Source organism: Podarcis bocagei (genome assembly GCF_964188305.1).
Source record: "Podarcis bocagei genome assembly, contig: HAP1_SCAFFOLD_171, whole genome shotgun sequence".
In the NCBI taxonomy this organism is placed as follows: domain Eukaryota; kingdom Metazoa; phylum Chordata; class Lepidosauria; order Squamata; family Lacertidae; genus Podarcis; species Podarcis bocagei.
In genome coordinates this window covers 1-17,138 of record NW_027670277.1, presented here as the reverse complement: position 1 = coordinate 17,138, position 17,138 = coordinate 1, and the positions used below count along the sequence as shown (strand labels likewise).

At 45.6% G+C, this 17,138-nt stretch overlaps 1 pseudogene across 1 annotated transcript in view; it reads left to right on the top strand.

Annotated features, from left to right (window-relative positions):
• Positions 1–14,517, top strand: part of LOC308579548 (protein CIMAP1C-like) — a 30,728-nt pseudogene extending 16,211 nt beyond the window's left edge. The window contains exon 5 of the transcript in view: positions 14,041–14,517. The product of the transcript in view is annotated as a protein CIMAP1C-like (transcript). The remainder of the gene's footprint in view (positions 1–14,040) is intronic.
• The last annotated feature ends 2,621 nt before the right edge of the window (positions 14,518–17,138 follow it).

Here is a 17,138-nt window from a genome sequence, read left to right as displayed (position 1 = left end):
CTGTATCCTGCTGGGGAATGCAGACAGGGAGGTCATCAGGAGATCAAGCCGGGTGCCTAGAGAGTTGCCAGTTTCTCCTAATAAAGGCTTGATTCCCAACATCTGGTAGCAGAGGATGGTTTTGATCCATGAAAGCAACAAGAGAGGTTGATGGAGCGTACTTCATCCTCTGCAAGGAGATAAGGAAGATATGGTAGCGTGCGGATGGAAGCACCGGAGGAGGTGTTTTTGCTGAGCAACGGAACCCCTAAGGTATGCTAATTTTATGGCTGTGAGAGTGAACGCGAATTGAGACATTCTTCGGTTCACTGAGTGTCTGCTTTTGGATGAAACCAGCACTGAAAGAGAGCCACATATTTCGCATACCTGAGTCTTGATAAGCCTGGAATGTCCAGTTGCTAAGCAACGAAACGTCAGTAAAGTGGAAAGTTACCGGCCAACAACGGAAGAGGGGCTGGGACTGTGAGAGGCTGGTAAACAGCGTTTGTTTTGTCTAATATCTCACTGCTCTTGAAAGGACTTTCAAAACAGCCTGTGTTTAACTGCCAAGTGAGGCAGTAAACAGCCAATAGACTCTTGGAATTTTACAGGCTCGAGAGTGAGAGCTGAGGCTTGGATTCAAAATGGATGCCAAGAAGGGAGGAGGCTTACCTTACCCACCTCCACTGACTAATGACAATTATTCCTCATGGTCTGTAAAGATGAAAGCCCTGCTTCAGAATCAGAGGATTTTTGGGGTGATTGAAAACCCCATCCCTGCTGCACCAACGCCAGGTTGGAATTCACAGAATGTGAGAGCCAGGATGGCCATAATTCTCTGTATCTCAGATGATCAACTCGTGCATATTCAGAATTTGCAATGCGCGCGTGAGATTTGGCAAACGCTGCTGTCAGGGGTTCAGGAGCAGAGGCACAGGAAAGGGAGGAAACAGAGAGCGAGGGGGAGGAATCCGGAGGTAATATGAGCGATGACAGCGGCCCGAGATCTCCGAGTCTTTCCAGTGAGTCGGAAGATTCACAGAAAGGGGCGCCAGTGGTCAGAGCAAGGGGGGCGCCTAGGGGGACACCCCAGGTAGAAGGGACCAGAGGGGACTCAGGGAGCAGAAGTTGGAAATCGGGACCAGCTTCCCCACCAGAGCGCAGTAGGGGGGAGGGGTCCCAGGTATCGGGATCTGGCGGCTCGCCGCAAGCGGGAGGGCAGGAGTTAGGATTGGCCACACCTCCATCGGGGAGCGAGGAAACGGTCAAGAGGAAGGTTGAAGGCTGCGCGCGCGCGCCAAGTTCAAATGCACAGGAAGGCGGCACAGTAAGCAGCCCGGATAGGGAGCCAGGTCCTAAAGCCCGCCGCAAGGAGGGAGAAGAGTCGGGGGGGTCAGCGTCAGAAGAGTCCAGGAAGGAAGAGACCACGGGGGGTAGAGGGACCCAGAGGAGAAAGGAAAGACGGAAGAGGTGGAGTAAGGCTAGAGTATTAAGTTGGTGTACAGGAGGCGGAGACTCAGACGGAGCTTCGCCGGTCTAGCTTCTAAGACGTAGAGCTGCGCGCTGCGGCTTGAAAATGGAAACTGTAGCTCAATAAAGAAGTTTGTACAATACTGCCGGCTAGCGTGGTCCTCTGTGAGCTGGGACCTGGAAGCGGCTCTGACAGCTGCGTAGAATACATCAAAGAGATGCTGGTTCTTCAGCGTTGCTGCATTTTGAAAAGCTGACCAATCTAAGGCTAGTGCCAGATGGAGATGTACAAGCGCATCTGACAGAGATGAAATTCTTACGCCAGCAGATGGCGGAATGCAATTTCCCTCTACAGGAAGAGATATTCTGCTTCATGATTATTAACAGCCTTAATGGGACTTATGCTGCTGCATCGTGAGTGTCGGAGAAGGCCTCTCCCTCCTCAGGCTCACTCCATCCGGCCTAGGGGGCGGGGCCCAGGCTCACCTTCGCCACAGCTTTAAGAGGCCTCATTGGGGTCTGGGACATCGCTGCTGCTGCATCGGAGTGTCGGAGAAGGCCTCTCCCTCCTCAGGCTCACTCCATCCGGCCTAGGGGGCGGGGCCCAGGCTCACCTTCGCCACAGCTTTAAGAGGCCTCATTGGGGTCTGGGACATCGCTGCTGCTGCATCGGAGTGTCGGAGAAGGCCTCTCCCTCCTCAGGCTCACTCCATCCGGCCTAGGGGGCGGGGCCCAGGCTCACCCCCGTAATAGCTTTAAGGACACTGGTGCTGCTGCAGCAAATGTTGAAGATGTTTATATATATTTTAAGGTGTTTTTATTGTTTACTTTGTTGTACCACCGTGAATGGTGGTTTTTATCTATGTATTTTTGTTTGTTCCGTCTTGTTTTGTTTTTGGGGTTGGACATCAAGTGGGGTGGGGATTGGTTTTGTTTGGGCATAATTGTTTTGGTTGTTTTGTTTTCTAATTTGTAAATGGAGGTTAGTATGAGGCTTGGGATTGCTACCGTGGAGGGGCGAGGGAGGTATGGAGGTGGGGGCAGATGTTATAGGCGAAGGGGATTGAGATACGGATATGCTCGTACCCCTTCCAATCTGCGCCCCATCCCGAGGGACGAGGGTAGGGTGAGCAAGGATTACTCACCTCCTTCACTGGTGTTGTGCAATGCCAGGTCTATAGGCAACAAAAGCGCTACCCTGCGAGATTTCTTTACCTCGCAGGGGGTTGACCTGGCTTGTGTGATGGAGACCTGGGTGCACGAAGGGGTAACTGTTACCTTACGAGAGATGCCGCCCCCGGGTTTCTCCGTCCTCCACCAGTCACGGACTGTGGGCCGGGGGGGAGGGGTGGCAGTATTAATCCGGGAAGATTGTTCTTTCAGGGCTCTACCATCGCCATTGATCCCCGGCATTGAATGTGTTGGCCTAGTGTGGGGCTCCGAGGAGAGCTTGGCTGTCTGGCTGGTGTACCAACCACCTAGCGTACCAGCAGCCACCCTGTCAGGCCTGTTGGAGGCGGTGGCCGGCTGGGCCTTGGAGTTCCCTAACCTATTGGTATTGGGAGACTTCAACTTCCACGCTGATGCCACTCCCTCCTCACAGGCTCTGGACCTGGTGTCTTCCATGGCGACACTAGGGCTCTCCCAGTTTGTTTCGGGCCCCACACATCAAGCAGGCCACACGCTGGATTTGATCTTTGGCGCCGGTATAGATGTGATCATGTCTCCTTCGATGAAGGTGCCATGGTCTGATCACTATGCTCTGAAAGCCAGGATTGATGTTCCACCCCCACCCTGCTTAGGTGGCGAGCCGATTTGGGCTCGCCCGCAGAGGCTGATGGACCCTGATAGATTCCGTCAAGCCTTGCGGGACCTTTCTCCCCCTGGCGACTCATTGACTGAGCTTGTTGAGGGCTGGAATACCCAGCTCCTGGCAGCCATCGATGAGATTGCACCTAAGCGCCCTCTACGACCCCGCAGAAACCGGGCTCCCTGGTTTACCGAGGAGCTTCGGAAAATGAAGCGGGACCTCAGACGGCTAGAGCGAGTATGGCGGGGTGCCCGTGACGGAGCCTCAAGAACATCTTATAGGGTTTTTATGAAAACCTATGAGATGGCAGTGAAGGCCGCTAAGAAGTCTTACTTCTCGGCTTGCATTGCATCCGCTAGCTCTCGCCCGGCGCAATTATTTAGTATAATTCGGTCTTTAACATCCCTTGAAGGACAGCCAAATTTAAATAACAATCTGACACACAGCTGTGAGGCATTTGCGAGCTTTTTTGCGGAGAAGGTCCTGTTGCTCCGCCATGACCTCCCTGCCAATTTGGATACAATAAAGGAACTGGAGGCCCCTCGACTGTCCTCGGGTCCAGTATTGGACCACTTTGACCGGATATCTCCAGCCGATGTGGACAGATTCCTCCAAGCTGGAAAGCCCACCACCTGTCCTCTTGACCCGTGCCCGTCATGGCTGATTAGAGCGTGTCCAGACGAGGTGCGGGCCCCCCTGGGGGATATCATCAATTTGTCCCTTGGCACCGGGATATTCCCAGGGGAACTGAAGGAGGCGGTGGTGCGTCCGCTCTTAAAGAAAACATCATTAGATCCCTCAAATCTATCCAATTACCGCCCGGTCTCGAATCTTCCATTCCTGGGTAAGGTGATTGAGAGAGCGGTTGCTGAACAGCTTGGTAGGTTTCTGGATGAAACATCTGCTTTGGATCCATTCCAGTCCGGCTTCCGCGCTGGTCATGGGACCAAGACGGCTCTGGTCGCCCTAACAGATGATCTCCGCAGGCAGCTGGATCGAGGCGGGTCGGGGCTGCTGATTCTTCTAGATCTGTCAGCAGCCTTTGACATGGTCGATCACGAACTCCTGGACCACCGCCTTGCCGACGTGGGGATCCAGGGCACAGTCCTTCAATGGCTGCGCTCGTTTCTCTCTGGTCGGGGACAGAGGGTGGCGCTTGGGGGGGAATTGTCATCGCGCCACTCCTTGGTGTGTGGAGTGCCTCAGGGTGCGATTCTCTCCCCGATGCTTTTTAACATCTTTATGCGCCCCCTCGCCCAGCTTGTCCGGAGTTTTGGGCTGGGTTGCCATCAGTATGCTGATGACACCCAACTCTATCTGTTGATGGATGGCCATCCTGACTCGGCCCCAGACACACTGACCAGATGTCTGGAAGCTGTCGCTGGATGGTTACGTGGGAGCCGGTTGAAGTTAAATCCTTCGAAGACAGAGATCCTCTGGCTGGGGCGGGACGATATGGGATTGAGGGGGCAACTCCCATCTCTTGCGGGGGTGCAATTAGTGCCAGCACCGTCCGTTAAGAGTTTGGGTGTAATCTTCGATACCTCCCTCTCCATGGAGGCGCAGATTACAGCTATAACAAAGGCGGCATTTTTTCATCTCCGCCAAGCTAAGCAGTTGGCCCCTTATCTCTCTCGCCCTGACCTAGCCACTGTGATCCATGCGACGGTCACCTCCAGACTGGATTATTGTAACTCGCTCTACGTGGGGCTGCCCTTGAGACTGACCCAGAAACTCCAGCGGGTGCAGAATGCCGTGGCGAGACTCCTTATGGGGTCTTCGCTGCGAGATCACATTCACCCGGTACTATACCAGCTGCACTGGCTCCCGGTGGAGTACAGGAGAAAGATACAGTGTTTATAGAGTGCTGGTTTTAACCTTTAAAGCCCTATACGGCCTAGGACCCTCGTACCTACGGGACCGCCTCTCCTGGTATGCCCCACAGAGAAACCTACAGTCTGCCAATAATAACATCCTCAAGGTCCCAGGCCTCAGAGAGGTTAGGCTGGCCTCAACTAGAGCCAGGGCCTTCTCGGCTGTGGCCCCAATCTGGTGGAATGCTCTGTCACAAGAGACTAGGGCCCTGCGGGACCTGACATCTTTCCGCAGGGCCTGCAAGACAGAGTTGTTCCACCAGGCCTTTGGTCAGGGCGCAGCCTGACTCCCTCCTCTGGCAACCTGCACATAATTTTGCTTAATTGGTTGCCTTCAATTTGATTTAATTAATTTTTATAATGAAATATTTTTAGATTGTGTAACTATTTTACTGTTTGATTATTTGATTGTTGTTAGCCGCCCTGAGCCCGGCTTCGGCTGGGGAGGGCGGGATATAAATAAAAATTATTATTATTATTATTATTATTATTATTATTATTATTATTATTATTATTATTATTATAAAACGGTTGCAAGTCAGCTTGGTTCTCTACTTGCCGCAGAACTCACGACGGAGAGAATCTGCGCCGTGATTCTCAATGAGAAAGATCGCCTTGCTGCAATAGATGTCAAAGACAGGGGGAGAGAAGCTCGGAGTTCTGACACCCCCACTGCTATTGCTAGTGAAGAACAGGCTGTTGCTTTGAATGTTGTCCATTGTTTCAATTGTGGACAGACTAGGCATCTTCAGCGGAATTGTAAGAAGCCATGTCAACACAAAGGAGCTAAGGGGAACTCTGCAAAGCCTGAAGCGTCAGGCAAAAGTCGTACCAAGTCCCAGGTGAAACCTGCAAAAGACTTCCGGTCAGCACCAGCGACAAATGGCGGATTCCCTCTGAGCTCCGGAGGGAATCGGCTCCACGGGGACAGGGTCTGACCGCTGCGGCGAAGCGGGACCCGAAGAAATCTCAGGCGGGGAAGCCTGAGAACTTGGAGACTCGGCGGGCTCCGTTTGCGCCCCCCTTTTTAAAGGCTCCGGAACGGAAAGGGGGTGTGTGGCGCGGAGAGCACTGATTTCTTTCTGGACAATTGGAAGCTAAAGCAACTACCCGTGAGTAGGAGTAAGCAAGTAATTGGAAGAAAAATTTAGTTAATTTGGCACCGAAACGGGAAAGGCACAAACAGGAAGGCTGCCTCTTCCGACTTGTAAATAGATTAAAGTAAAGAGACTGTAAAGCTGTAACCCTGAAAGACGACTTTTAAAGGTCAAATCCAGCACCAAAAAAGACGACTCCCCTCCGGTTTGCAGGAGTGGAGGGGGGAGAACCAAGCATTATTTTACCTGCAAGAAAAGAGGGTGTAAACATATTTCTGCTGTCTCGGAAATCTGGGAACGGACTGCCTATGACAGGGAAGGTCGACCAGTGGGAAGAATTGTCTGCATGTTAAGGGTAAAGAATATTGACACTTTGAGAAAGATACAGTGTTTATAGATCTGCCTTTGACTATAAAGTAACTTTTTAGAGACACTGAAACTTTTCTAAAAGCATTGAAACTCTGGCTTTTGAGGGATATTGGAACTTTTAAGAACTATACTTGTTTTTAACAGTTGCATAGTGAAGTTGGAAGGGTGTCCCCCTAGAGGAGACTACGTTGTAACAACTATTTTGTCATCAAGTTACCAAGCTCTGGAAAATTACTTTGCAAAACAAACTCACCAAGCGTGTGACTGACCTTGGGCTTGTTATGGCAGATGGGAAAGGGAAGATAGAGCTGGTGAGTGGCATACAGGATAAAACTACCAGATCCGGCAGACAATACAAGACTGATATTACTTTTCAGAGAAGGGCCTCAACATCTGGAGCGGCAGGCACAGTAGGAGCTGCTGCTTCGCAAGTAAAATCAAAAGCTATGTCATCTGAAGAGCTATTGGCTCAGGCACTTGGCAAAATTGATGCATCTTTGGAAAAATTAGCCAAACAGGTTGCAGAGACAAATAAACAAGTAGCTGGGGCCTCAGCAAAAATAGATTTGAACACTCCAAGTATTAATGAACTGGGGAACAAGGTGAACTCCAATACACAGTCCATTGAAAAACTATTAGAGGAATCAGCCTCGACTCGACAGATTGCAGAGGAAGCTAAGGATATTGCAACTGCTGTTCAAGAGAAGATACCACCGGTATATAAGAAATTAGAGGATCACGACCTGACACTCTCTATGATTGAATTACAAAGAAAGGAGAGAAACCTAAGAATTAGAGCAGTACCTGAAAGTGAGAAAGACAACTTGATAGACTTCCTTACAAAGGAATTCACAGACTTTTGACTACAAGACCTGGGGAAAGATGAATTCAAGATAGTGAGTGCATTTAGACTCAGCAAAAGACAAGGAAAGAACAGAGCAAGAGATTGTTTGATCACCTTAAGAACAAAAGAAGAAAGAGATAAAATCTTGAATCTGCACTACCAAAGAACCTTGGAAATTGAAGACTCATTTGTTGAGTCCTTCAAGGATATACCTAAACACATTTTGGATATAAGGGCTTATTATAAAGATCTTGTCGGCCTACTTAGAAGAAATAAAATACTCTTCAGGTGGGAATTTCCCCAAGGTTTATCTTTTAAATACAAAGGAAGGAAAATAAGAATAAGGACAGTGAATGATAAAGACAAGTTTCTGAAAGATCACGAGGAGGACTTACAGAAAGAAGTGGAATCAGGAGAGGAGCTGACTGCATCAGGAAAAGGAATTCTAGACATAGCAAACTTGTCATTTGGATTCCCGGGCCCAGGGAAAGACAACAACAACTCGGTGCAGTTGGAGGGAAAGCTAAGTAACTTACCATGGCTCTGCAACTTTTAACCTGGAATTGTAATGGACTGAATTCCCCTCGGAAGAGGAAATCTGTTTTTCATGTATTAAGGAAAGAACAATTGGACTTGATTTGTTTAAAAGAAACACATGTAATGAGGCTACACAGGAAAATGCTTATTAATAAGAGATTGGGACAAGAATTTATTTCGTATGACAAAGTTAAAAAGAGAGGCTTGGTGATATATGCAAAGGAGAAATTGCTACCAAAATTTCATAGAATCATAGAATCATAGAGTTGAAAGAGACCACAAGGGCCATTGAGTCCAACCCCCTGCCAAGCAGGAAACACCATCAGAGCACTCCTGACATATGGTTGTCAAGCCTCTGCTTAAAGACCTCCAAAGAAGGAGACTCCACCACACTCCTTGGCAGCAAATTCCACTGTCGAACAGCTCTTACTGTCAGGAAGTTCTTCCTAATGTTTAGGTGGAATCTTCTTTCTTGTAGTTTGGATCCATTGCTCCGTGTCCGCTTCTCTGGAGCAGCAGAAAACAACCTTTCTCCCTCCTCTATGTGACATCCTTTTATATATTTGAACATGGCTATCATATCACCCCTTAACCTCCTCTTCTCCAGGCTAAACATGCCCAGCTCCCTTAGCCGTTCCTCATAAGGCATCGTTTCCAGGCCTTTGACCATTTTGGTTGCCCTCCTCTGGACACGTTCCAGTTTGTCAGTGTCCTTCTTGAACTGTGGTGCCCAGAACTGGACACAGTACTCCAGGTGAGGTCTGACCAGAGCAGAATACAGTGGCGCTATTACTTCCCTTGATCTAGATGCTATACTCCTATTGATGCAGCCCAGAATTGCATTGGCTTTTTTAGCTGTCGCGTCACACTGTTGGCTCATGTCAAGTTTGTGGTCAACCAAGACTCCTAGATCCTTTTCACATGTACTGCTCTCAAGCCAGGTGTCCCCCATCTTGTATTTGTGCCTCTCATTTTTTTTTGCCCAAGTGCAATACTTTACATTTCTCCCTGTTAAAGTTCATCTTGTTTGTTTTGGCCCAGTTCTCTAATCTGTCAAGGTCGTTTTGAAGTGTGATCCTGTCCTCTGGGGTGTTAGCCACCCCTCCCAGTTTGGTGTCATCTGCAAATTTGATCAGGATGCCCTTGAGTCCATCATCCAAGTCGTTGATAAAGATGTTGAATAAGACCGGGCCCAAGACAGAACCCTGTGGCACCCCACTAGTCACTCTTCTCCAGGATGAAGAGGAACCACTTATACCGAAAACAGAGACTGAAAAGACTCAACTTAAGAACTACCGTCCCATATCCTTATTAAATGTGGATTACAAAATTTTTGCTGATATTTTGGCTAAGAGGCTGAAAAAAGTACTGATTGAAGAGATTCATAAGGACCAAGCGGGTTTTCTGCCGGGAAGACATTTATCTGATAATCTGAGGAACGTAATTGACATTTTGGAAAAGTTAGAAGTGAATATAAACACTAAAGCAGTTTTGATATTCGTGGATGCAGAGAAAGCCTTTGATAATATATCTTGGAGTTTTATGAAAAAGAACTTGCAGGGTATGGGGGTAGGCCAAGGTTTTGAAAATGGTATAGGTGCAATATATTCTGAACAAAAGGCTAAATTAATTGTAAATAATGTGGTTACGGAACAATTTAAGATAGAAAAAGGAACACGACAGGGGTGCCCAATTTCCCCATTGCTTTTTATATCGGTCCTGGAGGTTCTGCTCAATATGATCGGAAGAGACCGGCAGGTTAAAGGTATACAGGTCGGAGCTAAACAATATAAATTGAGAGCATTTGCAGGTAACCTAGTTTTGACGTTACAGGAGCCAGAGTCTAGTACCAAAAGAGTATTAGAATTAATTCAAGAGTTTGGTCAGGTGGCAGGATTTAAATTGAACAAATTAAAAACTAAGGTTTTGGAGAAAAACTTAACATCATTGGAAAGAGAGAAGTTCCAGAATGAAACAGGTTTGACTGTGGTTAAGAAAGTGAAATACTTGGGGATTAATATGACAGCTAAAAATGGAAATTTGTTTAAAGATAACTATGAAAAATGCTGGACGGAAGTTAAAAAAGATTTAGAAATTTGGTCAAACTTGAAGCTTTCCTTGTTAGGTCGAATTGCTGTTATAAAGATGAATGTATTGCCAAGAATGTTATTTTTGTTTCAATCATTGCAAATTTTGGACAAAATGGACTGTTTCAAGAAGTGGCAGAGAGACATTTCTAGATTTGTCTGGCAGGGCAAGAAGCCCAGAATAAAATTTAAAATATTAACTGATGCAAAGGATAGAGGTGGATTTGCCCTGCCAGACTTTAAACTCTACTATGAATCAGCGGCATTTTGCTGGCTGAAAGAATGGCTGCTTCTTGAGAACACAGACATTTTGGATTTAGAAGGTTTTAATAACGTTTTTGGGTGGCATGCATACTTGTGGTATGACAAGGTTAAAGCACATAAAGCATTTAAAAATCATATTGTCAGAAGAGCATTGTTTAATGTCTGGATAAGATATAAAGATTTACTTGAAAATAAAACCCCAAGGTGGTTGTCACCGATGGAAGCAAAGGCCCAGAAAAAGCTCAATATGGAGGCCAAATGGCCGAAATATTGGGAAATTTCGGAACAAGAAGGAGATAAACTGAAATTACAGAGTTTCGAGAAATTAAAAAGTAAAGTGAGAGATTGGCTCCATTATTATCAGATAATGGAGGCCTACAATTTGGATAAAAAAGTTGGCTTCCAGGTGGAAAATACTAAACTGGAAACAGAACTGTTAGAACCCAAAACCAAGATTTTTGTCAAAAATGTATAACTTGCTGTTGAAATGGAATACTCAGGATGAAACGGTTAAATCTGTCATGATTAAATGGGCACAAGATGTTGGACATAATATTAATTTTGCTGACTGGGAACAGTTGTGGACCACCAGAATGAAATTTACGGCATGTAATGTCTTAAGAGAAAATATTATGAAAATGATTTACAGGTGGTACATGACCCCAGTCAAGCTCGCAAAAATCTATCTATCATTTGCCCGATAACAAATGTTGGAAATGTAAAGAAATGGAAGGTACATTCTTTCACCTTTGGTGGACGTGCCCAGAGATTAAGGCTTTCTGGGAGATGATATATAATGAACTGAAAAAGGTATTTAAGTATACCTTCCTGAAAAAAACAGAGGCCTTTCTCCTGGCCAATTGGTGCCAAAGAAGGACAGAACTTTTTTTATGTATGCAACGACAGCAGCAAGAATACTTATTGCAAAGTATTAGAAGACGCAAGATTTGCCCACTTTGGGAGAATGGCAGATGAAGCTGATTGACTGTATGGGACTGGCAGAAATGGCTGGCAGAATCCGTGACCAGGGAGAAGAGTCGGCAGAGGAAGATTGGGAAAAATTTAAGGACTATTTACAAAAATATTGCAAAATTAAGGAATGTTGAATGATGTTGGATTGAAATTAAGCGGTTTTCAGCTGTAATGGTAAAAGGAATTTGATAAAATGGTTTTCTTTTATTCAAAGTTATAATAATCTAAGAAAATAAAGTGTTTTTTTCTTCTTTTTCTTTTTAAGCTGTAATGCTTTGAGATAAGGATTTGCTGTATGAATAATCTGAATTGGATATACAAGAAGGGGAGGTATGAGGAGGTCGGGGAAAGATGTTATGAGAAAATAAGCTGTGAAATTTATGTGTTTTTGGGTTTTTTGTTCTTTTTTCTTTTTGTTTGTAAAAATTGGAAACTCTAATAATTTTTTTTTAAAAAAGGAAAGAAACCTGCAAAAGCATTGCTGTCAACAAAAGCCGCATTTTCAACGGAGAACGCTTTTGTTCTTGACACGGGATGCACACAGCACATGACATCGCACAGAGATCTGTTTTCAACATTTAAGAAGCAAAGCTTCACTGTGAAACAGGCCAATGGCCAGGAGCTGAAAGCGACCGGGTTTGGAACTGTGCATCTTGAAAGTCTGAACTTGACTATAAACAATGTGTATTTGGTTCCTGATGTAAAGTTCAATCTGCTGAGTGTTTCGCAGATCACAAAGAAAGGACTGACTTTGTCCTATGATAGAGAAAGCTGCAAAATCTTCAAAGATGGAGAGCTGTATCTTTCTGCCAGAGAGAAAGATGGGCTGTATTTGTTGACTTTTATTCAAAATGATTGCATAAATTGTAATGCATCTGAATCTAACATGATTTCTTTCGCAGGTGTGTAGAAAAACGTCCAGAAGACGACGCAAGTAATCAAAGCTTTTCAGCGAGTGTATGCTGATGTGATTGGTCCTCTAGCACCATCTAGAGGCAATGCAAGATATTATCTTGTGTGTGTGGATTATTTCTCTCATTATGTGTGGGTATATATATTGCAGAAACCACAAGAAGCCTTAGAAAGGTTTAAAGAATTTTGTGACAAGGTTAAGAATGTTCATAATGCTAACATTGATTGTCTTTTCACAGATGAAAAGCCAGTTTTTCTTTTACAGGATTTTCAGGATTTCCTGGATAAGAAAGGGATAAGGCACAAGACTGCTGTTTCTGCAGAAGCATGGAACAGAAGTGTCTGTGTGCAAGTGAACAAAGAATTGTAAAATGGCATGAAGGCACAATTGCTGAGTTCACATTTGCCACATGAGTATTGGGCGGAGTCGATATTGTGTTATTGTTAGTCTTGATTGAGAAAGGTTTCAAAAGATTTGGGAAGTTCTCCTTTTGAGAAGCTGTTCCGTAGAAAACCTTTTGTTGCCCATTTTAAGGTTTTTGGGTCTCATGTGAAGACAGAAGCTCCAGGTGGAGTAAAGAATGCTAGAGGCATTTTTGTGGGTTATGAAAAGGGTCTCTACAGAGTAATTTTGTCTGAATCTGGTCAGGTGATTCTCAGAAAATTTCTAGAGAGTGCTCCTGAACAGGAGAGAGTAATTGTTCACACATTTCCCACTGAGGACAATTCAGATGTTGATGATGATTTTACTGATTACAGTGGTACTCAGAGTGACAGTGATAGCTCAAAGAGCTCAGTTGACACAGTCATTGAGAGGAAATCTCACACAATGGCTAGACCTTCACAAATGAAGGATGAACCACTGTTTACTATTGGAACTGGTTCTCCAAAGAGTCCTGAGACTGAACCAGTGAGCAAAGAGGATCAGCACCTCATACGTAGGTCTGAGAGAGTTACAAAGGGTGTACCACCCAAGAGGTATTCAAAAGAGTTTGCTAACTTAGCTGTTGCGTGTGTTACTATTGTTGACAAGTCAAGACAGGTTGAAGCTGTGTCTAAGTCAGAGACAAAGACACAACAGGGAGTTGCTAAGTGTAACACTACATTCCCTAGCCAAGGTCATGCAGATGCACTCATTCCTTGGAAGTCAGACTACCAGAGAGGTACACTGGGGAAACCAGTGGCGGGTAGTTCCAAGGGTGGAACTGAAACAACAGGGGAGTGTTATATGTATAACAACTGTTTGTTTTCTTCTCTGGATCACGCTTTGCTCGCAGCGCACATTGATTCATATGGGGGAGTATGTTACGATATAGAAGCAATGCGGCCGCGAGCTGGTAGCTTGAAAGCAAAACATAATGGGAATGTTGGGACTGTTCCATGGGAAACAGAGGGACAGTCAATTCACAGTGCAGAGGGCGCCGGAATTAGCTGAGAGTGTAATATGAGCTGTACAGGAAGTACAGGTGGAGTTTGTCTCTCGGCTGTTGGAGTTTGAAGAGAGCAGTCGTGTTTTTCTGTAACGCTGCAAAGACAGAAATAAAGGCATGTAAATAAGTTTCTGTCTATCTCTTTCCCCTGCCGGGGGGGGGGCAGGAAAGAGGGGTGTGTTCTTCTCACGCTGAGAAGGATCGCCTATCGCGACCTAGCAATGCAGACAGGGAGGTCATCAGGAGATCAAGCCAGGTGCCTGGAGAGTTGCCAGTTTCTCCTGATAAAGGCTTGATTCCCAACAGTATCCACAGGTTTATCCACATGCTCGACAGTGGGGAGCACCAAGTGAGGGGTGTCACCTCCTATCTGCTCTTGGCTTGCCGTTATATCTTGTACGCCTGCCCCAAATGAGTACTACGTGGAGAAGATACACCCACTTGAAGAGTCGAATGCACCAGCGTACACTATGGGCCTTCGAACGCACTACTGGGTGAGCAGCCCAAACCCAGCACCCAACCAATACACCCTTCCACAGACACTGGGTCCAAAGCTGCCTGTCAAACCTGCAGCTCCCTGCCTCTCAATGGCATCCAGTGCCTCTGTGTGGGGCTATGCTAAAGACCTGGTGAGAGGGCCTGGCCCGGCAATGAATACCATACCTGAACCAGATGTTTACCTGTGCCACCAGCCATCCTACAGCATCTCCCAAAGGTTTGCTTCCTCCAGCAAGAACTATACACCAGGACCCCCTGACTACAATGCGGAGCTGGTCACCACCGACAAACCCAGAGCCCCACAGTTCAGTCTTGGGATTCGTCACTCTGAGTATTCTCATGGCACACCTCCAGTTTGTTTACTCAAAGAGTGAGGGTGGACTCACAGGCCACAGAGGTGACTTGCCCCTTTGGGTAGACCCACCTCCAAATAATTCCATTGTGACACAGTGTCAGGAAGCAGGTGTAAATAGCTTGTTTCAGAGGGAGAGATTCTGATGAACTTTGAACACGTTTGGGCTATGCCAGGGTCAGGTAATTGGGGAGGGGGACTAGATAGCCCTCCTTGGTGAGACAGGGGGTCTGCCTTGGTTCTTGGCAAAATCCTTTCTCTATCCTTCCTCCTTCCAGTGTGCATTACTAGTGAAGTGTTTCTCACCCCACCACTTAATTCGCTTTCTGTTACAGAAGATTATTGGGAAGAAGGCTAAAATGCTCTTTTTGCTCATATAAGAAATAGTTTTATAATTTTATAAGTATTACCTTTTTTTTTTTACAAAGCTCCATAAATATTTATTTTCCTTGCTACTATTCTATTTACACTGAGAATGAAATGCAAAATGAGAGAGCTGTTTTTAATATTGTGTTTTACCAGTGTGTATTGAAGAGCCTTCCAAAGAGTGAATTTATAGGGCAGTCTATGTAACTTGTTTACATGTTACTTGCTTTGCGTAAGTAAGTAAATAAATAAATCCAATTTAGATCGCAGTTTTGGATTTTGTCAGCTTGGGATGACTAATGTACCTTCTAACATGCCTATCATCAAACCACATTCATTATGCTCTCAATTGATAAATGTAGGCTACATTGATTATGTTTATGAGCTCTGTGCATCCCTTCCCCCTCCATACCCAGGTGATTCAATGTATGAAAGGGAGAGTGAGACTGGGCTGCTTAGGTATCGTTTTCTATCCTAACCTCTTATTTGTTGCATGCAGCACCATTTCTGTTCTGCTACAGTTTGTCTCCTGCCAGCAAATATGTTATTTGTCTTGTCTGCTGGTGGTGAAATTATGGCACTTCACATCAGTCTCAAGGTTGAGGGTGCCTCTTGCCCACAACACATACACAGAATTTCCTCTAAGAGAAATGCTGGTTCTTAGCTCTCTCCTCCTAATCTAGATGAGCACCACAAGCCAAAAACCACTTTCTTGGGAAGAAGACTCACTGAACTCACTCACTTCACAATAAGAATGCGTAAGAACCAGGCTCTAAACTGCCTTTTTTCAATGTATTATTTATCCTGTAACAGGAATGTTTTCCCACTATTCTATTCTTCTATAAACCAGATGGGAACTAAGCTGACCCCCTTTCTCTCATTTGTTTGCTGCTCTTGCTCCGTGTATCATTTTTACAGCACTTCCAGCCAACTTTATCCAACCTCTTTGCAAGTGCATGAGTGAAATATTATTATTAATATTAATAATTCAATTTTTTTAATAATCTTTTAGCAAAAGATTTCAGGGTGGTGTACAACATTAGGAACACATTGTTGTTGTTGTTGTTGTTTAGTCGTTTAGTCGTGTCCGACTCTTCGTGACCCCATGGACCAGAGCACGCCAGGCACTTCTGTCCTCCACTGCCTCCCGCAGTTTGATCAAACTCATGCTGGTAGCTTCAAGAACACCATCCAACCATCTCATTCTCTGTCGTCCCCTTCTCCTTGTGCCCTCCATCTTTCCCAACATCAGGGTCTTTTCCAGGGAGTCTTCTCTTCTCATGAGGTGGCCAAAGTATTGGAGCCTCAGCTTCACGATCTGTCCTTCCAGTGAGCGCTCAGGGCTGATTTCCTTCAGAATGGAGAGGTTTGATCTTCTTGCAGTCCATGGGACTCTCAAGAGTCTCCTCCAGCACCATAATTCAAAAGCATCAATTCTTCGGCGATCAGCCTTCTTTATGGTCCAGCTCTCACTTCCATACATCACTACTGGGAAAACCATGGCTTTTACTATACGGACCTTTGTTGGCAAGGTGATGTCTCTGCTTTTTAAGATGTTGTCTAGGTTTGCCATCGCCTTTCTCCCAAGGAGCAGGCGTCTTTTAATTTCGTGACTGCTGTCACCATCTGCACTGATCATGGAGCCCAAGAAAGTAAAATCTCTCACTGCCTCCATTTCTTCCCCTTCTATTTGCAAGGAGGTGATGGGCCCAGTGGCCATGATCTTCGTTTTTTTGATGTTGAGCTTCAGACCATATTTTGCGCTCTCCTCTTTCACCCTCATTAAAAGGTTCTTTAATTCCTCTTCACTTTCTGCCATCAAGGTTGTGTCATCTGCATATCTGAGGTTGTTGATATTTCTTCCGGCAATCTTAATTCCGGCTTGGGATTCATCCAGCCCAGCCTTTCGCATGATGAGTTCTGCATATAAGTTAAATAAGCAGGGAGACAATATACAGCCTTGCCGTACTCCTTTCCCAATTTGGAACCAATCAGTTGTTCCATATCCAGTTCTAACTGTAGCTTCTTGTCCCACATAGAGATTTCTCAGGAGACAGATGAGGTGATCAGGCACTCCCATTTCTTTAAGAACTTGCCATAGTTTGCTGTGGTCAACACAGTCAAAGGCTTTTGCATAGTCAATGAAGCAGAAGTAGATGTCTTTCTGGAACTCTCTAGCTTTCTCCATAATCCAGCGCATGTTTGCAATTTGGTCTCTGGTTCCTCTGCCTCTTCTAAATCCAGCTTGCACTTCTGGGAGTTCTCGGTCCACATACT